Raw genomic sequence first — 25,916 nt, forward strand, 5'->3', positions numbered from 1 at the left:
GACAAGGCCTTGAGCTGTGTAAGTGCTGTTCAACAGTAACGAAAACATCTCTGCATTTTTTACACTGTATTCAGCATAAATCCAAAATATAGCCCCATACTAGCTACTGTAAAGAAAATTAACTCTGTCCCAGCCAAAACCAGCACAAGTACCTATTTTATTTGACTGGATCCATTTATATTTGAAATATCTTGCAATTTCCTATACAATAGGTAATTTTTTCTATTTTTCTTTATGAATAGGCTACTATGAAAATTTCTTGCAACAGACTCCATTAATTTTCTACAAATACACTTTCTGAACCTGAAAACACTTTTGCATGTTTAACTGAACAGAAATATTGGTTTTGTGCCTTCTGTAAGACTGTCTATGTGTTTGGGTAAAGTGGGTATGTACGAGTTTGTTGTAAATAACCATTGCTCTAACTTTTCCTGTTGAAAGTCTTGTAGGGTGCCTTTCTATAAATACCATAAGTACTTGTGTAGGATGAAGTATTGTCACAGTTTGTGGCTGCCTAACTATATCAGGGCTTTGACTACCAGGCAATTGCATCGCAGGTTAATTTTCTTCAAATTGTCACCTGGTTCAGTTTCTTTCACCAGATGGACACTTGTAGTAGGAGGCAGTGTTTTGGGGTTGTTATTTTCTTTCAATAGGTTTTCCCTTTCCACACGAGCACTAGCATGTATAGACACCTGCTTATATGCTACTAAATTTAAACAACATGCTCAAGCAACATTCTGCAATGGGGTTCCTGCAGGTGATGTATTTTGGACAGAGATATCACTGAATACAGGAGAAAACAGAGCAGTCTGACAAACCATCACTTGCACTAAAGCTGGTAGGAGCATGTGGGTAGGCAGCCGTTTGGCAGACTGTGGGATACGCCCACTTTGGTGCAGGCATGAACGTACAAGAAGCACTTGAGGTGTGGAGGGATCTGAGAGTGCTGCAAAGTGGGATTTTGACCAAGTTAGGGGAGAAATGGGACTAAATAAAAAGGAATTGAGGGCTTACACCAATACGAGCAGGAACACATGCCATTGCAAAAGATAGAGAGGACAGACCATAGAGCTGGAGAGAATAATGCTGAGACAACACTTTTTTGCCTAGACAAAAGCCAAAGGCATCCCCATGGAGTGGGGAGGATAAAATCCTATTAATGACATTGCTGTTTTACAGTTTCTACTATCTCACTGGCTCTGGAATAGCAGGTGGGAGCAAGATGGAAGGGAGAGAGCCTGAAACAATCAACTCTGCTTCTTCAGGAAATAACTCAGTCTCAAAATCTATTTTCTGTTTGGAGCTGAAAGAAAATCATTGTAGGATCTGGAGGAGGTCACCCATACATATATATAAAAAATTATACCTCTGCAGAAGTTATCTAGCTTATATTATTTTTTAAATATGATTCCAAACCTGTTAATTATGCCTCTTCATTCTGAGCTAAAATGAGTAACTGACACCTTTCTTATTTTTATTGTATGCAAAAATGTATGTGAAAAGAAATAAAAACATCAAAATGCTTCCCAATATCTGTCCATAGAGAATGTAATTTAAAGGTGAAGGAATGGGTTAAGAAGACACAGTTTGAGATAGCTACTATATCACTCCAACAAAACACAGGCAAACCACTTGAGTGGGAAATGAATGATGTTAGCAAAACATGCTCATTTTTTTAGATAACTAGATTAGGGATGGAATCATCCCAGTGCTTGGGGGCCAAACTCTGATTTACCTCTTAAACTCTGTTTAGCTGTCAGTCGTTCCTTCTTCAGCTGTCTTCCTCCCTACCCCATTTTTCTTTAAACTAGCCTACATTTTGGGGTTCACAAGGAGGTCATATAAGTTACCTAATTTACTAGCATTTGTCTTTTTTTTTCCTCTTTTTAATTTTTTTTGGTTACATTTCTGTTTTATGTTTCTTTTCCATTCTGCTTTTTCATTTCTCAGGAGGTTTCTTTTACACTCACACACAGGGATTTTTCCACCTTTTCCCTGCCTCTGCTTTCTCTTCTCCACTTTCCTACCTCACATCTTATTCCCTATAGATGTACGTTCACCTGTAGTGATTTTGCATAGTGAATGAGATGGCACAATTCTTTCCTCCAATCCTTTGTAAGCAATCAGTGTCACAGAGGGAATCCTAAACCCAACTGAAGTAGCTAGGATTTGGTTCACAAATTTGGAACTTGGTTTTTATTTTACTTTTAATGTACACTCTTGAAAGTACAATACAAACTCAATTTTCTTTTTTTGGCTCTCCTTTTTTCTACCTATATTGAGGGTTTCAGTATTCCAGCTCCTGTCACACAGGGTGACTGAAACAGACCTATCACAGGATAATTTATATCTTGGTTTCCAGTAAAGCTGCACCAGCTCGGTACCTTACACCATGCCCTTCCATCATACCCACAGGTAGATGCTGGCAAAGAGAGTCCAGCCTCAAACCCGTTCACATTACTAATCTCTGCAGCGCTTGGAGCAGGCTCCCTCCAGCATTTGTACAGCAGAAGTCATGCTGCTGTGGCAGTTTCTGTCAGAGTACTTGCATTTGTATTTCTTTTAGAAATATCTGGATACAAGAAGAGGGTAAAAGCAATCTGTCTCCGTCACACTGTCAGCTACCAGTAACAGCAATAATTTCAGTGGCATCTGATGCCAGGTGAACAACCTTTTCCTGCCTTCTCCCACCACCCTTACACATGCAGAGAACAACCTACAAGTAGTGGCCACAACTGCAATAATATAATGAACATTAAATTAGACAGAATAGCAATTGCAAACCAAAGGGACTTCAAAGTTCTCCTACATTAAGCACTTCATAATGAGCCCTGAAGAGCAGCCAGTGCTTGGAATAGAAGTGGGAGCATACGTGTGTCAGCTCCATTCGTGCCATATTACCTTAGCAGAGCTTTTGAGTCCAGGGTATTTCCAAGCTCTCTGGGCTGCCCAGATGTATTATACCCACCTAATGCTGCCTCTGCGAGTGTCTCTATGTTAGCCTGATTAGATCAATGCTCTGACTGTTCAGAATGTGCTGCAGCAGAGCTGGCAGAGGGTGATTTCTCCTCAGCCACAGTCCCCTGGGGTCAAGAGAAGCATCCTTCAGATGTAGATGGGAAAGAAATTCTTCTCAAAGCTCAGGCTGCTCTGGAAATAAAAGAGAACACAGTTTTAGTCTTTATGTTTTTATCCTTTGTAATCTTCATGTTCTCTACAGCAAAAGATATTTTTTCTGTGTGTTTATAAGTAGATTTAAAAGCAAAACAAACAAAAAAACCACACAAGGAAACCCTAGCTCCTTGTTCTTTCTTTCTCCTTTTCTCTTCTCATTTTTCTTCTGCGTATGTGGATGGATTTTCTTCAAGTTTTACTGAAGATGCTCCTGGAAGGCTTAGGAGAAGTAAAAAGATTAATCTTAAAGCCCTGCTTGCTGTTCACTTAGTGGTGTTCTTCAGAAGGAGAATTTTCCTTGTTAATGTTAATGTTTGAATAAAAATCTTTTTGTCATCCATGATTGCTTGCAGCTAGCATCCTTTTATCCATGAATAGTGGGAACAAGTCTTCCAGTTTACCCTGAAACTATTTAGGAAGTAGTTTGGTCTTTTGATTGCAGAAGGAAAACAGTTCACAAGATAACTGGGGTCCGTGGACAATATATATACCTACATAGATTTACAGAAAGCCCTCTACTGAGGAGAATAGCTTTGTGGTATGTTGCAAAATTACCTGACAGCTGGTAAATAGTGCTTCTGTGTGATATGTTATCCTGCTGTTTAATAAAACAAAAAGTCTAGAAAATTACTTAAAGTCTGGGAGAGCAAAAAGCCCCACTAGAGCAAAAATAATTGAAATACCTTTAAAGAGTCTCTTGCTCCAGAATATTACCATGAGGTAGCTTGCTGTCGATTACCTGCTTTCTGATAAGATGCAAAATATTTCATGGTACTGCTTAACTGCGATGCAGTTTTGGGAATTAACATGACAGTGGCAGAAGCAATGAACATCTGCTTTGGCTTTTATGTTGGTGCACACTGAGATGAGTTGCATTCTGAATTTCTCGGTGATATCCTGTACTCTACCAAGCTGTTCTACCCAGTTACCTCTGATATGAACAGCAGTCTGTTCCAAAAATATGATATTTTTCTTGGGAGCTTCAGTAGTCAGAGAGGAAATCAGGTTTCCCTCCATTTAACTGGGAAAAATCAGTTCTTCTAAAACTATGTTTCAACTGTTAGGAAGAAGAATCATCATTTTCTGAAAGCAAAAAGTAATAAATAGCTCATCTTCCAGGTTTTTGTTCCATTGTTGGTGTTTTTTTTTCTTTTTGTCCTGCAACACATCACAGCCCTTTAATGTAATTTTGTTTTCTCCATTTTATTCAGTTTATCCTTTAACTATGACATTTCTCTGCCTGCCTGTCTTTTAGCTTTTAGACAAAATGATTACAAAAGGAAAGGAAAACCAAAAGAAAACATACCAAACCAAAGTTGGTTTTCCAATTAAGTCTCCAAACAAGACCATCTTTAAATGAGAACATCCTGCTGGAGATATATCTGTTTTGAAAGAGCCACTTTCCCTTTAGATAAATGTCTAATTTTCTGTTTAGTTTGGTCCGTAACATTAATGAGAAAAAAGATCATCATGTTCTACATATCCATTTTTAATTTAACGTATTCTGTAGTAAGCAGCATATGATTTTTACTGGGTAGGACGGCTGCCCCTTGGATTGTTCTTTCTGCTTTAATAAGTGTTCTTTGCCACCTGTCATGAATGATGCATAGCAGACTTATAGAAATTAGGAGCTTTCAGACACTGGTAAAGCAGCACGCCTCCCTGAAAATTAACCTAATTTCCTGAGCTTGGCATTACAGCAGAATCACAAGGCTGTGACACAAGAGAGGGATAGGTGCTGTCTTACCTTCCTCTCACTCTAACTAATTTATTTCTGGCATGACTGTTTGCCCAGTTAAACAAGCAAGCAAACAAACAAACAAAAGCAAAAGTAGCATAATAAACAAAATTCCAAAGCCATTAATCAAAATCCTACTGTTAAAGCCACTTGCTCTTCAGGCAAGATCATGTCTTTCTATACAAGATGGTGTTGAATACTTAATAGATCAGAACCTTTGTGAAAAACCTGGTTGTTCTGAGACCACCGTTATGTGCCTGTGAAAAATTGTCCTCTACATGTGAGGATTGATGTCCCATCTAAAACACAGTTATGAAACACACTATTTCTATAACTGTATTATGAAAAAGGACTACTTCTGCCAGGCCAAAGTTTTTGATAGTGTAATGTATAGAGTGCAGTTTTTTAAAATACGATGTGGCTATCTCAATTTTGAAGTTCAGACTTTTAGTGCACAAAATGGCTTGTGCTGTGCTTGAGATTTTTTGGTACATAGTTCATTCATTCTCTGGCATTAAGCGAATGACTAGCACAGTGCAGAGTGAGCTGGCAAGGAGTTAAAAATCTTAATGTGAAAGATAATCTCTCTTGAAAATGCCAGAGACACCAGGGTGTTCCTTGTCCCACTTGATTAAGATTAAATATCCCGTGTCTCTCACAGCAGAAGCTAAACTCATCAAAGAGACAAGTTTTTGTAGCTGACCCCCAGCAGATTATTTGTTTCCAATATGCAATGATACAGCTGGTAGGAATTTTTTTCAAAGAGTTTTCTGATTTAAGTCCCTAAAGGAAATGACCACCCATGGGCCAGAGTAGGATTGTCTCTGTGCAAACAGGTAGCAGATAAATTCCTCTAGGGGCTGAAGCCTCTGATTTTCCTGTGGATAACTATCAGGCTGCTAATGTTTTAGAATACTGCCCTATGTAAAACTCTTCAGGATCCAATTCTCTTCTCTCCTTTTATGGATACATCTGATGACCAGTTGTTTCACAATGATGATGTTTTTAATTACACAGCCCAGTGTGGATTAAATTATTTGAGACCTCTCTTTTCTCTTGGTTTCTGCCACAGTGTTGCCAGATAGCAGCTTGATTTTATAGACAATTAAAACAATTGTAGTAAACCATTCATCATTTCCATGTTGGTTATAACTTTTTGATGGAAGAGGGCATGTGACAGTATTTGGGGACAGGCAGTTTGCATGGTCAGTTGCTAAGATATCGGATAATGTCAAAATCATGAGTGAAATGATGGATTGTGCTGTCCCTTAAAAAGATTTTAGCTGCATGTTGGTCTTTGTTTGTCTTCAGAAAAATGCTGGCCCTTAGAAGAATAATTTCATTTTTGACACACTGCAAAAACTATATGACTCAGCAGAGTGAAATGCCCTCTAGATACAATATCCATCAGCAACTATTCATTAGTTCAGTAGTACACAGTACACAGTTCACATCAAATAAATTCTGCCTGACTTTGCCTATTAGGTAGAAATCTCAGGTCACAAGCAGCTGTCATGGGTGAGATCTTGTTTCCACAGAGGTCAAAGTTGATCTTCTTTTGCTTCTGGTCATCACAAAACTTCAGCTTATGCCTTTGTGAACAGGAAGTATTAGACAACATTTTACTCCAAATTAAAATGAACCAGCAGAAACACACTCCCAGAGCTCTTCTAAGAGATAAGGGACTTTTTTAATCTTGTGAGAGGGCTGTATCTTTATAAAACAAGTATCTGTCCTGATCAAGTTCTCCATAGAAATTAGTGGAAATTTTTTACTGGAGTTCACTCAGCCAAGGTTCCACCCTGGTAAAAATTTTAAACAAATGCTAATCAATTTCTGTGACATGTCCCTTTGACTAGTAACATTAGATAGTCAGGAAAAGCCTTGACTTGTCAGATCTTTCATTTTATATGTGTAACTTCTACCCAGGAACTTTCACCTCTGTGGTGATTATAAAAATGACTATCTAACCAGAGCTTTCATCTTGTCTGTGTTGCATTCCCTCATGTTACTAGCAGTAACTACAAGAAAGCCTTCATTAGCATTTTAGGGAGGCCTATGAGACTGATTTTATGAGATTTTGGGAATCTCTTACTTTCATAGCCTTCAGCTGGAGCTGTTAGAGCTCAACACTTCCAAAAATCATGTTAGATTCTCCATTATGTTTAGTCAGATGCTACTGGAAACGGTTTACATTTTCATGTTATCTGTCACCTTAAGGGAGTAATAAAATATCTACCAATTGATTGGACTTCAGTACACAAAACTCCCAACTGCATCATATTCAGTACACCTCTGGGTTGAAACATCAGCTGGTTCAGAGTATTTAGCAGAATTACACGTTATCAAAGCATAGGAAATAGAGTATGGTATCCCACTGCAATGCTAGGTAGAATTTTAAATATTGGAATTTAATTACCCAAGTCATATTAGAGTAGCAGTTCTCGATCTCCTTTAATCCAGCTCATAATCATTTGAGAGAAGAGACTTCCGAGTCAAACACAATTGCTGGTAATTAACTGCTGGTGATACCAGTGGTCTCTGGAGGCAGTTTTATCCAGCCCTTGTAATATTAAAAGAGAAAGACCCAAAACCAGAACCATTTAAAGGAACAAGTGAAGAATAAAAGAAAATCTACTTTGAGGAATGTCTTTCACATAACTTCAAATCAATCACTGAAAGACTTTGCAATAACATACAGCTGAGGCCTAGTATTTTGCAGACAATAATATTTTGTAACATCATAATGGTAAATCTGAACTCTGTACTCCAGACCAAAAGCCACTAACAGAATTCATGGGTTTTGGAAGGAATAGACTATCTTAAAACTCTTCTTCGCCTTCTGAGGAGAAAGGAAATCACAGCGATTAGGTTATCTTTTGAGATCTGCAAAGGAGCTTTGTCCCCTTCTCCATAGCAGCAAATTCTGGGTAATAGTGGAGATGGACAGTGAACATTTGGCCAGCAGTTACTATGTATAATTAGGTATACTAAAGAAATCTTGGAGCAGATCCCCAGCCAGGATGTTTGACACAAACAGAAACAAATCTAAATATTTTCTGTATCCCATTCCCATGAAAGAACATTGCAAGCTCTTTATTGGCACATCTATCAGTCTGCTCTGTTGTTGACAGTCAGGAAGTTCTTAAGAAACTTGCTCTGGTGGTGCACTGAAATTTACTGTTATAGTGATAATATCATAAGGGAGAGTAACTGAATGCAATATCAATTACCTTTTCACAGTACTACAGTATCTTGCTGCCAGTCATCACTGTAGCATTTTTGAAGCATAGGTTTACAGTCCTACAAGAGCAGTGAAAGAGGCAGGAGAGGTAAGTGAAAATGAGCATTGGAAGGTAGGACTACAAATTTAATCTTACTCTGTTTTTCACCTGCCCTAGTATCTGATGGCAGCTCCATATCCCCATTCTTTAAAATTTTCTCATGCCAATTGTTTTAGTAAAACTTTGTTCAGATTCATACCTGTTGGAAATGAAACAGAGAACAATAAATCTACAGTGCCATTACACAATAAAGTGATCAAAGGGCTGCTGATGCCTTGTAGGAAACTTTCAGGAATTCAGTGGATCTGTCAGATAATGTGTCTTTTATTTATTTTTTTCCTTACAGTTAGATTTTGACACACTTTTTCATTCTGAGAAGAGATATTCTTCCCATCAGACTCACATGTTTCTGTGGGTTTACTCAGCAGCAGTCCATATATTCCAATTGGGCTACTTGAAGAATAATGTCTTAGTAAGCAAGAATCCCATACATTTCCATACAGCAACTCAGGAAGTAATGTACTACTCGCTATATAAACTGAGTATAAGTCATCAACATAATTTGAATTACTGTGCATATGTTTGCTTGAAATGACTGTTGGCAAGTGCATGAAAGCAAGGAATAAGAGATCATTTGTTCTTTCTGCTTATATTCATTATTTGCCCCTGCCGTGACATCATTAGCATCTCTGCTGCAACTAAAGTTAATGGCACAAACAGTCTTGTAATTTCAAATGAAGAGGAAGTGGCAAGAGCAGATACACACCCCTAAAAACCCTCCATTTTAGCTCATATCTTTTGACTCTGGGACAATATTCATTGAAATATATTGCAGAAGAAAATAAACACCAAACACATCTGTTGTAGAAACCAGAAATTTCTTCAAATCAAAAGACACCCATGTGAGACATCTTTATAGGGATGCACTGCAAGATGTAGCAATAATTTCTTTGCTTTAAGTAGTACTTTCTTGATACAGTGTACTTTTCCAAACTGAATTGTCACTGACATTTCTTTATATATTTTTAGAAATACGTATCATATGTATCAATACTAAATGTTAGATTCTGTTTTCTTGTAATGATAACGTAACATCCTTTTCTACAGTTCTACAAAAAGAGAGGATTAGAAAGTAATTTTTACTATGCTTTTGAACAGTAGCCTAAATGGGTGCAAGGTTTCCTCTTAAGATTTTCCTGAGCTATCCAGGCTTTTACAGAGTGAGCTGACTGTGTGTGCTTCTGTCCTGTGACAGGTTGGTGGGGCATGCATGAAGAATCTAGTCTCTACATCTCCTCTACCCACCAGAAAATGTTGTCATGTGTTGCTATTATATAGCAATAGTGAATAATTACTGCTTTCTTCTCCCCCCAAATTAAAAAAAGATTATTCAGGTCACAGAAAATTGAATGACCAGCCTACCTGCCAATCTACAGGTATCGGGGCTTTCTAGTGCCTGATTTTCTATGTGTAGTCAACTTGTTTGTGTACATCTGCACAATTTATCCTAAGCCTACTCCTCAAGGTTTGCCTCTCTACTAATGTATCCATAACCTCAGAAGATATCTGTGAGTCATGAAGTCTCCAGCAATTATCACTGGGGATGTTTTTTTTCCTTTTTCTGCATTATCTTTCACTCATTAAAAAAAAAAAAAAAAAAAAAAAAAAAAGATAAAAAAGATAAGCACAGCTTAAACGGATTGCCTTTGCACAGGCACTGAAAAATTAAGAAACGTAGGCTGCAAATCAGTAGGAGAGATGAGTTCCAAAATAGATGCCTATTTGTTCAAAATGTTCTGCTATCACTCCCCGGTGGAGTAAGCTAAGGACTCTTGCCAAGAGTGTATCACCACACAATCTAATCAACACATTGGTCAGCTGTTTGCATAAAATAGTAATGTGGCATTTAGTCTTTCTGTGGACCTCAGCATACCCAACTGTAAAATGCATAGCATGTTGTAAAATTCATATAATACCTTGCAGGGGTTTTGTAAAGCTAAGCTAATTAATGTCAAACAGCTGAAATTTGCTCTTTAAGTGAAATTAATTTATCTTAACCTTCACAGGAAGAAGATTTCTTAATACTTTTCATAAAGCTCCTATAGCTGTCATGCTGACCATTTATTATTTATACATCAAAACCAAACCATAGGAGACAAAAGGGTAAGTCAGAAAGCTTGAAAATAATAGCCATAGGTTGTAAGAGAGGTCTCATTAGGGACACAAAAGTGAAGTGCAGAGTCAGTGGAATCAAAGAGCAGTTTATGACATTGTATTTGCATATTTGGCAATGGTAGGAAATCATATTGGAAAATCATCATCACTCTGCTGTAACATCTAATCTTCCTTGGACATAAGCATGTGATTGTTAATGTTGGGTTGATGGTTGGACTGGATGATCTTCAAGGTCTTTTCCAACCTATACAATTCTGTGATTCTGTGATTTGGGGTTGGAAGGACTCTTGTTTAGCAGGTGGAAAGACTATCCAGCATCTGGCAATCTTTCAGAAATACTTAGAAACCTCCTTCTTTTATAAAACTTTATTGGCCAGTCAAGAATACCTTTCATAACAATTTTTCACTTCCTTCACCATCCCTGCAAAACAGAGCAGTCACCCAGCAGACTTATTCAGAGATGGCTAGGATGTGAAAGGTATCAGAGATTTTGTAATTTCTGCTGGGGGTCTCTGCCTTGATACTCTAACTGATACAGAAGCTACTGAGTATGGAGGGTGTAGAATGGTTGCCACTTATCAAATGCTGAAATGAAAGGCATGCATCACCTCTTGTCCATCTGTATTAAACTGTGCTATGGTGGAAAAGGGGTAGTGAAAGAAATAAATGAACTTGCCTGTCATAGAAGAAATGGTAAAGGATTCAGCAATTCCTGGATTGTTCAACTCACTGAGGATGAAGAGGAGTTCCCCCACCCACTGGAGGCAGTGCTGTCTTCATAAGTTCATGGTTCGACACCATGGATCTCCAGGTGGGTCAAGATTATAGAGATACACCAACCTGGAGGACTCCATGCTGTTGAGCTGTTCATAAGCAGCGGAAGCCAATAAGCTCTTCTCAGCTACCAGGTTATTTTCCTTGTCTGCCTCTGGAGCTCTTCTGGCTGAATTGTTTGTGCTCGCTTTGGAGGAAATTACCCATGGAGAAAACCAAAAACCTTCCACAACCGACAAGAAGGAGCAAACCATCTCTCTGCTGGGAACTAAAACACAATCAATACTGATATACAGCTAAGGAGATTTCCAGGTTGTTACCAAGTGTGTGCATGTATGTGTACGTGTGTGTACTTGTTTCTGCAGTGGATTGTCTTACACCTTTCTGTGAATGCTGTAAATTTCCATTCATTGTCAAAGGGAGAGGCTGAATAGGCAAACGATGTCCTCTGTGAAGCAGTTAAAATACTAAATGGATAGCTATGTAAACCAATCAGGCATGTTCTGAAAGGGTATGCCTACACTATCAAAAATGTATAGGTATGAGCCCATTCTCAAACTCATACCTGCCTTCCATCCACAGTGATTACCTGCAGGGGTCTTAACAGCTCTGGATTAGGTTATTTTATGATTTTTTCTGAGAGAGGGGAGCCTGAGCCCATTCCCAGCCTCTGCATGAATCCAAACTCTTGTTTAAATGAAATAGATAGACCAGGTTGTGGTGGGGCAGAGCATGTTACATTCCCACAGCATCAGCAGATATGTGAAGTACAGCTTTTTCCATGTATAATGTGGACATTTGAGCTATAAATATCAGGGTGGATGGAAAGCTTTGAGGTCATGGGGATTGGCATTCTTACATCCACTTCTGAGCCATCTTTTCACCTCGAAGTGTAGACATACCTATAGAGGATCATGTCTTCTGCATGACAGTAAGTATTTGTATGCATTGGTGCAATTCAACATTGAGTCCTCTGTTGTTCTCTTGGGGAAGGGGTCATACGGAAGAGGGGAATTACACAGAGCAGAAGACAGCTGCTCAGGTCAATGACCTTGGTGTTGTTGGGGTCACTTACTTGTTGCACCTGAGAGCACTAAGGCACTTCAAGGATGTTGATAATGAACCACTGAAAATCAGTTTTGCTCTGAGGAACTGTCAGTGGTAAGCCTTAGGCCATTGCTTACTGGACTTATTTACATTTTGTATTTACTCTACAGAATTTCTATTTGAGGGTTGAACAGGAGGTAGGAAGGGAATAGATGTGAGCAAGAAATGTATAAAGCAGGATGTATCCTTCTGCATGCTGTGCTGAACTGTAATTTAAATATATTTGGGCTGCCACTGATGAGCAATTTAAAAGTGGTGCAATTTTCATAGACCTCTTTTGCTTTCCATAAGACTTTTCTCTTTAGGGGGAAAAAAAAAAAAAAAAAAAGAGAAGAAAAGAGAGCAAGAGAGAGAAAGAATTCTTTGGGGAATAAAATGACTTCTGGAGATGAACAATGGATCTGTATTATACGGTATTAATTGTGACGTAGCTGTGAGTTACATGGAATTACAAGCTCTCTTGCTCTCTGTTTCACTAGGGTCATTCCACATGTTATGAACTGATGTGGGACCCACAGCTGAGTGACCATTTGTTTTATTCTTTTACCCGAGCCCTTAAAGCTGTTGGTAATGATTGGGAAGACGGGGAGCTGATAACCAGGGAGAGTGGACGAAGTGTATTACTCACTTTCAAGTGCCCTATTAGCATACTGCTGAGCTGACACCAGGGTAACAGCCCTCTCCAAAGCAATCTGCAGTAATGCCACTTGCCAGCAGCAGACGGAGAGCAAGAAAGCACCTCGGGTGTCATTTTTTTGCTGGTGACTTAATGTCATAAAAGAAACTTTTTGGATTCCAAAGTGGCCAGGAGTCACCAGATCATTGCTACTAAGCAAAATATTTTTAATCAGAAACAAATGAATGCTCCCCTTACTCAAAAGAGCTTTGTGGTATAGTGTGTTAAATTCTGTCTGTGTGAGTGGGTCATGCTCAAGCAGATCCCTGATGTTTTTGAAAATAATGTTCACCCAGTAATGTATCTTTCGTTCTCCTCAAAAAACTCCTGGAGCAGAGTAGGACCTTGCTGAGGCAGAGGGGCTCAGATCTGTCTGTAACCATCTGTCTAGACATGCCTGGAGAGAGTAGGGTGTAATCACTGTCCCTGTTTTTCCCTTGCCTTCTGAAGAAGAAAATATATTCTTACTCCCTCAGGTTCCTTTAAGAAACTCTGCATTAACTTTTATGAGTTTAGGGCTCTTTTCCCCTTATTTATGGCTTTTATTTTTAGACTGTGATTGGTGCTGAATTACAATACACCATGACAGCTGCTTATTCACATGTTATAGCTGTAGCTTTAACTCCAGTTGCTCTCTATCTCATTGCAAGTCTCTTAAAAATGCAAATATACTTTAAAAAGTAGATTACATTTTGAACCAAAGGGGAAAAAATGACCATTTTCGTTGTTTATGAAATTTCATGGCATATGAATATTTGTTAGCAGGCTAAGTAGTTCCAGCTGGTGTGTTTAGTTTGCAAAGTGTAAGGCATACTACAAACTGGCTAATCAAGTTGCCCTTTTCAACATGCTGATTTTATAAGGCTTATAAATCTATCCTTTTATTCTGGTATGGATAAACAGCGTAGCAACTTTTTGAAAATTGTCCATATAAAACTGGGTACAACAAACCACAAAACCAATCCATCAGACTAATCCAGTTTAATATGGCAAGGGGGATGCTTCTGAAGCTGTTCAGCATAGTGCACCTTAATACAGGTTAGAATTTGCTTTTTCCCTTCCCTCCTTTCATCATACACACATGGAAAGAAAAAGGAGTAGAGACAAGTGAAGGAAATCTCATCTTCTAGCCTGTAAGCTAATAGAGTATAGGTTTGAAGTTATGCCACCATCACCACAAGTAAGGGTTGCTGTCTTTCCTCTCTAGAAGCACAAGACACTTCATATATAGGACACTAGACAGCAACACAGAAACATTTATACAGTGTTAAGGTTTCATCTAGCATTAGACATCTCCTTTGTGATTTCTTTCTACAAACATCAGATACGGACTCAGCCTTGCCTCAGCCCCAGGAATCTGCCCAGATCAGTCTTGCTGGACGTTGTCCCTCACCAAGCATCTTTTAAAATAAAACATTCTGGTTGTTCTCAATTCCTTCCAGATGTTGGAATGTTTTGATAGAGCAGAATGAGGCCTGGAGACTTACTTTCTTTCAAAATCTTAGATGCTATCATTACCTGATTCAGAGAACTGGGATTTTAAGGAAGAAAAACCAAAAAGAACAAACATATGACTCATGTTAAAATTACAGGATCTGGCAGTACTAGATTTTGCATCTGATTTATAGAGATTTTTTTTCCGTACTGGATTATTATTGTCATTTTTAGAATAAAAACCCACTACCAAACAACCAAAACCATAAATAAAGATGAGTTCTCAGTAATGGCTTCTTCCTCCAGCTGGAGCTTCTGAGATTAAAATTCTGTTTGTTGTTCAATATCACTTTATTGGATAAGGAAATTAACACTCTTTTGAAGGACTTCAGTAAGATGAAAGCCAGTTTTAAATAGGAATAGAACCTATTCACAAGTTGGATTATTGCTCTCCCTTTCTTTCTGTAGTTGCATGAAGGATGAAGCCATCTCATTGCTTTGTTTTCTACCCAGAGAGTAGAAACTGTGACCATCATGCATGTTCCTTCCTACTCCTTATTACAGCATCTGTGACACAGGTTGCTTATTTGAGGGTTAGGTGGCAGGAGAGGTCCTGCACTAAATTCCCAGCCTGAACTAATATCAGGCCACTCATGCTTATATTACTTGCTGCCTTCTTCAAGATGTACAGGAGGAGGTTTCTCGCTCCTCTGCATTGAAGGTCTTCATTATAGGCACTCCTCAGCATGTACTTTTTCTGGGCTGTGGTGGAGCAATACCATTACTAATGCCATGAAGGAACAGTCTACACAGCTAATGTAGTCTCAGTCTAAAGTGTGAAAAAGGCATTTCTTGATCCATATTATGTATGTGTCCTTGAAGATTTCTGCTTCATTTACTGACCAAACCAAGATTTTCTGTTGTTAGAAATGTAGAGTTATTACAATCTGAAAGAACTGTGTTCTGATGTGTGCATTATCAGCAAAATTATCAGTTATGACTTAGTCACTGTGCTTTTATTATAGGAGGTTTTAGACATGAGGCTAGTTTTACAGGGCTTGTAGACACTTAGGTTGTCTTTTTACTTGTGCACTGAACAAATATGACATAGAAATCTACATAAACCAGCAAATATGGACTAGAACTCTACTTGATACTTTTACAGTGTGGCTTTTGTGGTTACTACTGATCTTTGGAATGAGGGTAAAAAAAAATCCTATTATTACATTTGTTTCCAGAACTTCCCTCCCTCTCATTTCCATCAGCTGTGAGTTCTGTCTCATACACATAATGGAGAGAAGGAAATAATACCTTTAGCTTGAAAGCTTTCTAATCACAGGCTAAAGGATTGACATTTTATCTAAAAATAGCCAAAGAAATCTAAGTGTTTTAAGAGCCCTTGCTAATGTCAAAGAAAATGAATAATAACTTTACTATTTAGTGAGTACCAAGACTTTCATATAACACAGCTGTGATGGTGACTCCTTTTTGTAGTGGGAAGCTCTACAAGTGAAATCTATTCAGTCCAGTGGGGTACCCCGATTTAGTACTGGAGGCAAAATTCCTCCCACTTAGGTTTCAAAGTCTACTCACAAGTTGGGCTTCTAGTCTACAAGGGCTGGCTAGCGTTTCTCTATAGTAAAGAAAAATGGTGCCACTAGAGGAGGATTCAAAGTTCCCAAGAAAATTCCCCTTGTACTAGATGCTGAACCAACAGTCAGTTCCAGATCAGCTCCAGGGAGCTTAATTTCCTAGACATTATAGTTCCACAAAGAAATTATTTTCAGAAATAAACGAATAACCAATGTCGCACTGAGATACTGCTGTCAATGATCTTAGCCCCCCTTTCTAACTTAATGTTCTCTGTGACTCTGAGATGTTTAATATGAAAACTGATCTTCTGGAGAGAAAAGAAGTATTGTTTGGGATTTTTTTACTTCTTTTTCTAACTCATTTTATAAAACTAAGACTTGCTGCAGTTTCATTTGCACTGTTTATCAACTACAATTATATTTACCTAATATTAAACTTTCTGAAAATGTCAAAGGATTTATTTTCCCAACAAAGAAATCAGATTTCTTTGAAAAATTACTACATGACATATGAGGATTTTATTTTGGTCAGATATTAATTTTAAAATAAATCCATCCAAGCAAGATTTTAGGCAATGAAGTTTGCATTTCTAAATTTTTTTCTGATGCCAGGCAAAAAACCAGTGAGTGAGTCATTTTCTCCCTTTGAAATATACAGATCTCAAAAAAATGTCATTGAATTGGGCCAGTAGTTTGTGTGGTTCCATTTTTATCTATTCCTTCTCTTGAAACAGCTAAAACTTGCCTCAATGCTGATTTCAAACTGCCTTTTCTCCATGCGGTTTTAGTTTATCCCAAAATTAAATTGCTGTAATATAAAATATTGAAGAATTACTAAAGCCTACAAAATGTCTTCTTCTGCATAACCCACAATAGGTGAGTTCCATGTTAAAAAGCCAGAAAGAATTAAATTTATAGTGCGGTTAAGTTCCATGCACTATCTTAATATATGTATACTAGCGATTTCTGGAGTTTACACTTTTTCTCCTGCTGTGAAGGATTGCTTTGAACTCCTAATTCTCCTGATAGCCTTTCCAAAATGGACATATATTTGAATGTAATGCCCAGCTGAATATCTTTTTAGATGTTCTGTCAGCAAAGAACTGAATCTTAAAAAATAAAAGTACTGGAGGAGTTTTGTTTTACTCTGAGGTCACTCACTTTTGTTACCATGCCCTGTGGCATTTTACAAATATTGGAACTGACATTTCTTTTCAGATTCCAAAGATCTATGCAGGAAGTTTTACATTATTTCTGTTGCTCTTTGACCCATTTAATTCTCTATTTGGTCTTGGCAAAAGTATTAAGGGAGCCCAGTAAAAGCACAAAGTGACTTGATTTAGAAAACATAAATAGATAAATGTTTGTATTTTTAGATTGTATGCAAAGATAAACAACTGTAAGTAGAAATTACATTAAGTCTAAAGGCATTATATCTTTAGCCAGTCCTAATGTCAGTCTCAGCAACTGTTATGTGGCACAGCTCCATTACAGTCAATAGAAGGACAATTTGCTGTAGCCAGAAACTATCATAATATTTCCAGTAGCTTGGAAACTACTGGAAGAATTCTTCTTCCAATGACTGCAAGTTATATAAGTTACCTTTTAGGAGGTGCATGCAAGTAGCTTCGTCAAATTATGTCAATATGGATAACAAACTTGATCATACCCACACCAGAAATATTTTTTTGTTCTGTTCTCCTCACTTTTACAGCCATCACCACCACCACCACCACATCTGTAGGTCTTCTACCACTGGTTGTACCAGTTTATACTTCCTGAGCTCATTCCAGGATTTTCTAGGAAGAGAGGTGCATGCAGATGGTGTTACATACTACACTGAAATTGTGAAGGAGATCTCTTTGTTTCTTCCCATACGTTCATGTGTTGTATGAGAGAATCCCCTTTTTCATATAGAAGAATTACTGGTTTTTATATAGTTTATCCCACCCTGATATAGAATAGTTTTGTTGTTCTGTGCATTCATAGACATTCATTGTACTAAAATCGTATGTGAGCACAATAAGGTAAGGTTGAAAATCACAGTGAGTAAAAATGGAAAAGAGCTGTATGGTGTATGCCATAGAGGTGTATGCCTCTTCCCTTTCAGGGTTTTCCTGCAAGAATTTTAATGGTGTCATGATTAGACCTGTTAAAAATTGTACCAGTAGATGCTAGAAGGGGACTCATGGTGCTTTAACTCTTCCTCTCTGGAAGCAGTATCAAGGATATCTTGATTATCCTTGATAGATGTTTGTATAACCTGATATTAAACGCCTCCTTGGATAGAGATGCTACAAAACTCTTCTGGTACACTGATCCAGTGTTTAACTCTCCTTGTCTTTAGAACCTTTTCCTAATTAGGAACCAAAATATCTTTTGTTGCAGGTCAAAGTAATTATTCCTTGTGCTATTCCTTGTGAGTGCAGAGAACAGTTTCTCACCCTTTGAAACAGCCTTCTGAAATTCAAGGTTCTCTAGAATAAAAAAATATAATTCTCCAAACTTTCCCTCTATTGCATGATTTCTTAAGCTCTGATGAATATAATTCTACTGCCCTGGACTCCTGATAATACATCTGTGCATTTCTGAAAGTGGTGTGCTAAATAGAGTGTAGTATTCCAGCTGAGTACTCATTATTGTAAGGTACTAGAATAATTATTTTCCTCAACTTGCAGATTTACACATTCCATAATCAAATTGTCTTTTCATAGCAACATTGTGTACTGGGTCTTAGCAACATCCAGATCTTCTCCACAGGCATTTTATTCTCCATTTTGTGTTTGTCCATCTAATTTTCACTTCCTTTATGTAACACTTTTTTCTTGCCTTTATTAAATTTTGTTTTATGATTTATTATTTTTTTTCCAATGTACTGGATCATTTGAAATTCTGATCCTTATGCTAGGTGCTTATCATTCTTACCCACATACTAACACTAACAAAGTTTGTGAATGATCAGTTCTCACTAACTTATCCAGGGGTTTTGGAGGGACAGATTTTCATCTTTGTGGAGCCCTCTGTAGTTTGTCTCCACCTGGCCCACTGAAAGAAATACGCTAGTCCATGTTGTGGTTTCATCACAGTGATGTGGGAGAGCAACTGCTGCTTTTTGCTTGGTAAATGACCTTTCCAAGGAAAGTGTTAAATCGCACTGTTCCTTGGTATCTATACTGCAGTGCAATACATTATCTCATTAATGTTCCCTATTGCTCAGACCTCTCTTAGTATATTATTTTTCTCATTTTCATTGCATATTTGTATTCTGACTATTTTTCTTCAAACTTGACAAATGATATAGCTTTTCTTCTGCTCTGGTTCCAAATCTCCTGAGAACCCAACACATGAAAATATCCCCTTGAAGGAAGTGTTTAAAAAGATGTTTAATGCTAATCCTGAGTTTTAAGTCAAAATTACAGCATCAGCTTTCACAGCTAAGGGGAAAATAACTCCTCCCCTTCTCTCATTCTGTCATAAAGTGCACTCACAAGGACATATGACAAAAAGATATGTCATTGTGCAATGTCTTCCATCAATATGTTGGCCACTGCCAGCTCTAAATATATATTCCTAAAATTTTACATGTCATTTTAAAGAATTTTCCTGAATAAGTCACTGGTTTAAGTTTTTTCCCACATCAGAACTCAAGCCAACTTGTATTATTTTTCCATCTGCTCTATTATTTCCTATAATGTATTCACATTGTTTCATTTCTAAGCTGTTTATGTTCTTGTATTAATGAATATGTTAAATAAAATCAAATCAAACAGCTCTCCCAGTAGCTACATTAGACGATATCACTCCCCAGATCAGACATATCACAGAACTGTTATCTTTTTTTTTCAGTCTTTTGTTTTCCTTAGTTCATGGACAGTAGTGTTCCTATTTAAGTCAGATGGGGTTTCTGGGGAGAGCAACATTTCATGGAAATCTACATTAGATACTTTAACATAATATGCCTTCATTTTGGAAAACTATTTGATATTCTGTCTCCTAGAGCATTATGTGCAAAATTAATATGCAGATAGGGTTTATGATATGAATGCAAATTTTAAAAATCTATCTATTACTCATTTATCTTTTAGTACCTATAGATATTGAACTGAGGGTTCTGGTACTCACTAAACACACTATGATCTTTCAGTGAAACTACGTGGTGTTGATGCACATAATTCAGAGCTGGGTTATAGCTTCTCAATTAAGACCAAAACTTGCTATCTCTAGTGTAGGGGGCAGGACCAGGTAGAGAAAAAAGGAATAACTAGGAGAGGGACCCAGAAGATGAGAGCCTTGGGGAAGTGGTCAGCAACTACTGCTTGTGTCAGGAGCCATCATTGCAGCAGTGTCTGCTTTTAGGTGCCTTCTACTCTTTTCCCCCATCAGCAGCAACTGGGGATTTCCAGAGCTATGGCTTTGGCAAAGCCAGCAACAAGACCTGAGTTGCGTTACTGGTCTGGTTATCTGACACTGCACAGGGTGGGTGGTTCTGCCCACCATGAAACCTGTTGCTAAGAGTACTGCAACCAAACACTTGTTAGGTCTTTACTGAACTTGTTAAAACAATACCACTCCAGTACAAACAGGATCCATTCCAGAGTCCAGCACATGAAACATCCAACTTCTCATACAGATGATCTAAACACAGGGCACTGGTGGCACTGCTGTGATGCGCTCTAGCAGGCTGGGAATATGCAGTCAATCTCATTTCATTGCAAGCACCAGATGCTACCCCTCAGCTCAGGCTATGGAGGTGATAAGGCAGTGTACCAGGTCTATTTATAATTGTAACCTTTAGAGAGTTTATTTTCAGGACTAAGTTCAACAACATGATAACACCACGGGGCTGCATCTCGGTGTGGTAGTGGTGTAACAGTGTCGCAGTGGCATGGTATAATGTGGTGTTCTCATGTCATATACTGGCTCATATCACTTACAGATAGAAAGCACAATACCACTAAGTGCTCTGGGGGCAGGATGCAGTCTCCTCTTAGACAATATCTGATATTAATATGGTACTGCACTCAATTGTACTTTAAAAGCATTAGGATGAGTGAGACCATCCTGAAGCACAGTCAGAAAGCAAGCTTTTAATGGTATTTCATTCTTCCATCAATATCCTCAATCAGGATCTACCATATACCTTTCCTAAGGTAGAATTTATGGTGATCTGGTGAAAGTAGAGATAGGTGGCAGAGCTCTGTTATTTAATGACATGCCTGCAACATCAATTTTTGTCTTTAATTTTTGTTACCTTGAAAAAAAAGGCAAAGGAAAAAAATCATCAGTCTTCCTCTATCAACAGGCTCAAGCCTTTCTTCCTACACATGAATAGAACAAGGATCTTCACTAATTTTAGGCTGCTTCCAGCTATCGCGTGGCCAGAAACCAACTGAAAGTTCTGAAGCTTTAAACATGGGATAATTCACCAACAACAACCACTGGAAAAATCCTCCAGGACAAACCTGTGCTGTGTCTGTAAAAGCTTCAGAATATCTCATTTTCCTTTTTTTCCTGGTTTTCATTTTTTCTCTCCCCATTTTCATGCCTTTTATCCTCCTCTATTTTCTCCCCTTTCCCTGGTATTCCTTCCTCTCTCCCTCTTTTCACTCCTCTATTGTCATACGCTTCCCATTGCCTTCACTCTTTAATGTGAAAGTTTCAGTCCTGTGATAGGGATGGAGCAAATCCTAAATTCCCATCTACCCTCACTGGTCAGTCTCTGGGTTTTAGAATCTCAGTACTCCTTTCCAAATCTACATGCTTTTGTGTACACCATACTACTAGTTCAAATAAAAGGGACAAAGCAGAGTCTGGTGGCCTATAGAATTGTTTTCCTTTCGTTCTTCTTCTGTGATGTTTTTATTTCTTTCTTAAAACCATATCATTTTTAAACTTATATCTGGACTCTAACCTGTAAGATGAATGGTGATAAAGCTGTTTTCACCAGTCAAACCTTTAAGCTAAATGACAGTTAAAGAAAAAAAGGAGAAAAGGCACCTTTTTAGACTAACATATTGTTTAAATAAAATAACTGCAGGAAAATAGTTACATACCTGCATGAGTAACATTTCCAAATGAGCCCTGTTCCATATGTGATGGAGAAATGTAGGAACCAAAATGTCTTTTGGAACTCAATGAAAATTGCAGATACCCTACTGCTCTTTTAAATTTGCAGCCTTCTGAAATAGCTAGGCATGCTTCAATTTTTCCTCTTTTCTACTGCTCAACTGAAGGTGAAAAGATTATAGTCACTCCAGGTACTCTCTTACTGGGAGTCACCGGGCCAGTGCAATATGCCATGCTGTTTAGTGACTCTAGGAGGGGCCCATCATAGTCCTGCTGCCAGAGCTTTCAAAGTAACTTTGCACAGAACAAGTCCAAATTCCCCTACAACAAAAACTTGGTTCCACATTTGCAAACATAGCTAAAATACAGTGCTTATTCCCATCACTCTCCTTTCTTTCAGACATTACAGAATGAAAGGATAGGAGAAGAACCTGGAACATATTTTATTTTCAGCTGTGTCCTCAGACTTCCAGATCCCAAACATATTCTTTATTGAATTTTAATATTGAAAAAAGTAATGCAGCTAAATGAGACATTTGCTTGGTGGTGGAGCAGAAATAATTGCTGGCATTTCAGCTTAAATAAACACCGAATTCTTTACTTCAACATGTGTGGACCTTCTGGAAGGACTTCTTTCTCAAGCATGCCACATTTTTGTTCTTAAGAGGGGTAATTCCAAGTTTAGTTAACATTTCCCTGCCTCTCCTTCCAGTCCTGTGGAATTTCATGAAATGAAAAGGATTGCCTTTTTTTTCTTCTGACTTTCAAATATTTACTTATTTATCCACTCTTATTAGGTTTGAATAGACAAAAGATATTAAAACTCCTATCTAAAATAGCAGCATCACTTCTAGTGCTGCACTTTGATAACCTCCCTCATCTTGGACACACCTCAGAAATTGCAATTACCTCTGTTTATGACTAGGGATTATGAGCCAAGATTTCTACTCATAAAACCAATGGATTTCTCCAGTTGCATAGTGGAATTTTGCCAACAGGAGATTTGGCAGAGAGTCAGGCTACTACAGCTAGAGAGAAATCATAATGGAATTTAACAGAATTTCCTTGTATTTGTTGTTAGAGAAGTGGGGAGGAGAAAAATGACTAACTATAAGATCTGTTTTAATTTCACTCACAATCTCCCAGCTAGAAACCTAAATTTATTTTTTTATGAGAAAGGGGCCATTCAAATTCCACAACTGACTCTTCCTAGTGACCTTTTCCCTTGAATTTCATGTAGCCTTGAAACGTTGGCATTGGTGGTGCAGAGAGTTTGCAAGATGCTTGTTACTGCTAAGACATTTTGTCCCCTGTGCTTCCATAGTAGGTTGCAGCCTCATACACTTCCTTCTTAAGCCAGAACCAGCAATCAGGTTGTCACTTACATCACGCTTACCTTCCTCTGGCAAGAAGAAAGAAGCAATGTTTTCTCTGAAAAATTTCTACAGCAGTGTTGCCAAATATAAATTAGCCAGCACAGACATTTTTCAATTGTTTAAACAAATTAGACTTCTAGTGTTAGGTCAGGTCATACAGAGAAAGTATAGGGAAAACAATGTAATTAGATCTTTAATCACAGAGTTTTCCTGAGAAAGCGGTCTGTGACCAGAAACACTAAGCTCAGCTATGATGCAGTACCACTATTGTCTCACCTGAGGCCTAGAGTGCAGGGCTTTGGACAGAAGTGGCCTTCAGCCTCACGCATGCAGGCTGGAAAGTTTCACACTCTGGATGAAGGTCCTCTGCATAATTGAGCTGGAATGAAAATGTCAAAATTATGCTAGAAATTGAAAGCAGAAACCCACTTTGAAGTATGTCAACCCTGTCACCCACCATGATTTTAGGAACAAACTGATAACTGAGAGGACTGTACAAAAGTAAAGTCTGTGGGACCAGCCCTCCACTACTAGAAGTGTTTTAAATGGTGTCCAGATGTGGTTGAATCTGTATATTATATAGTCAAGGACTGTTAAATGTCCCCAGTTTCATCCATCCTTTATCACCCTCTGTAGCAAAAAGCTGAATGAGCAAATCATTCCCAAGTGCTTCCATGCTTTCAGTACATAGCTTCTCCCTGGTTGAGCACCGCATGTGTGTTTAAGACATGACAGTTGAAAATTATTTCTATTGGAAAAAGCCTCCACAGGGAACATTGTTTTCCTCAGGGAACATGATGTTTTCTCACAGTTCTCTGTTACCCATATATTGTCTGGAAGGGGTCTTCAAATACTCAGGCCTAACGTGATAAATAGACACTATCATTTGCATTATCAAAATCCTAAATTCTGCATCTTGGTGAAGATTTTAAAAGTAACAGAAGCAGAGGGGTTTTCAATTTATGTTAAATTCAGTGGGGCATTTTCCTCCAAAGTTTTGCTTTGCATGGTCAAAATTTTTTTTCAAATACCTTTTAAAACAAAAATGTATGTTTTACCCTTTTAAACAGGGAATTTACACTACAGTCCTGTAAAATCTTATATACCCCTAAAACATTAAAATAGCTCCTAACTGAAAATGACTTCAAAATACTTTCTGAATGTTTAAGACAATTCTGTCATAGCAATATCCAAGGTCTTTGTCCCTTCTTATATTCTTGTGTTCTTTGGTTTCTCATGTCCAATGAATATTTTGAAGGCAGCCATTTATTGCAAGATAACAGTTCTTCTAATATGAATATCAATTATGCAGAAATATAAATCATAAAAATCATTTTTCTGAAGACAAGATAACCTGAAAAATACAGCTTAACTAGTTACAGACAATTAATTCCAAATGCTGGGGACTTTGTAAAGCAGAACTGAATTGACAGTTGTTGTAAACCATGGAATTAACATGGATGCCTCCATGAAATGGGCTGTGTGAAACTTCTGTTTCTCTAACACTGCCAAGAATCCAAATAATATATTTGCCCTTTTTGACCAGATGCAGTATTTGGCATTGTACTGAATTTTTTAATTCAAGGAACTTTTGCCACTTTTGATCATATTTTCACTGACAAATATGAAAGCAGCCATAAATAGCGATGTCAAATTGGCTTCGAGAAATCCAATAGTCTGGCAGAGTAGCTCAGTCTTTTGCATCTTTCCTGATCAGTGTAATAGTACAGAAACACTTTTGACATAAAACATCTTTTAGTTAGGTCCTACAAAGTCTCTTACATGTTACGATATGCCCTAGGGTGCTTTAAAATGCAAACTTCATGTAGAAGATGATGTGCTGTTCTCCTTACACTTTATTAGCTTCATAGTTTCGTTAGTAGCATGTGGCAATTTAAATTTTTTTTTGTATTGAATATATGATGCAGAGAATCTGATCTTTCATTCTTCCTCCCTGATTACACTCTACAGTTTCTCTATTTTTTAAAGAGCAGATAGATGTCTATGCAGGGAGTGTTTGCTATGGACAAGCCATGCAGATGATTAACCTTGGCATAGTCCCATGTCTCTCAGAATAAAATTTTCACCGAGCAGCTTTCAGGTAAATCATCCAGCCCACTTCATTTAAAAATACCTCTTTAACATGCTCTGCAATTATATCATTTGTGCTGTTGAGCCTGGCCATTTTCCTTCTTCGTTATTCATTTCTCCCCAAGGAATGGCAGTTTAACAGACATTTCCAGTGATGGAGGTAGTTAAATGAGGCAGTGAGTTATCTCACTGACCACAGGGTTTCTCTCTCATGGCAACTATTGCAGTCTGGTTTCATTTTCTTTTCCAGAAGAATTAATCTTCCAACGTAGGCCACCTGGGAAGACTGGTAGAACAGATCCCTTCCCTGTAAATATGAAGCAGAAAGTTGGACAGAGAGGTCCATGGTTTGTGTCCCATTCTATGGTTCCTCTGGTGTACCCATCCAGCTTCCAGAAAGCCCAGCAGCAACAGTGCTCAACAGCT

The 25,916-nt window shown here is 38.0% G+C and overlaps 1 protein-coding gene across 9 annotated transcripts in view; it reads left to right on the forward strand.

Annotated features, from left to right (window-relative positions):
* CHRM2 (cholinergic receptor muscarinic 2) overlaps positions 1-25,916 on the forward strand; it is a 102,330-nt gene that overhangs the window by 23,648 nt on the left and 52,766 nt on the right. The gene's annotated exons all lie outside the window — the stretch shown is intronic.

Source organism: Strix uralensis, chromosome 5 (assembly GCF_047716275.1).
Source record: "Strix uralensis isolate ZFMK-TIS-50842 chromosome 5, bStrUra1, whole genome shotgun sequence".
Classification (NCBI taxonomy): Eukaryota; Metazoa; Chordata; class Aves; order Strigiformes; family Strigidae; genus Strix; species Strix uralensis.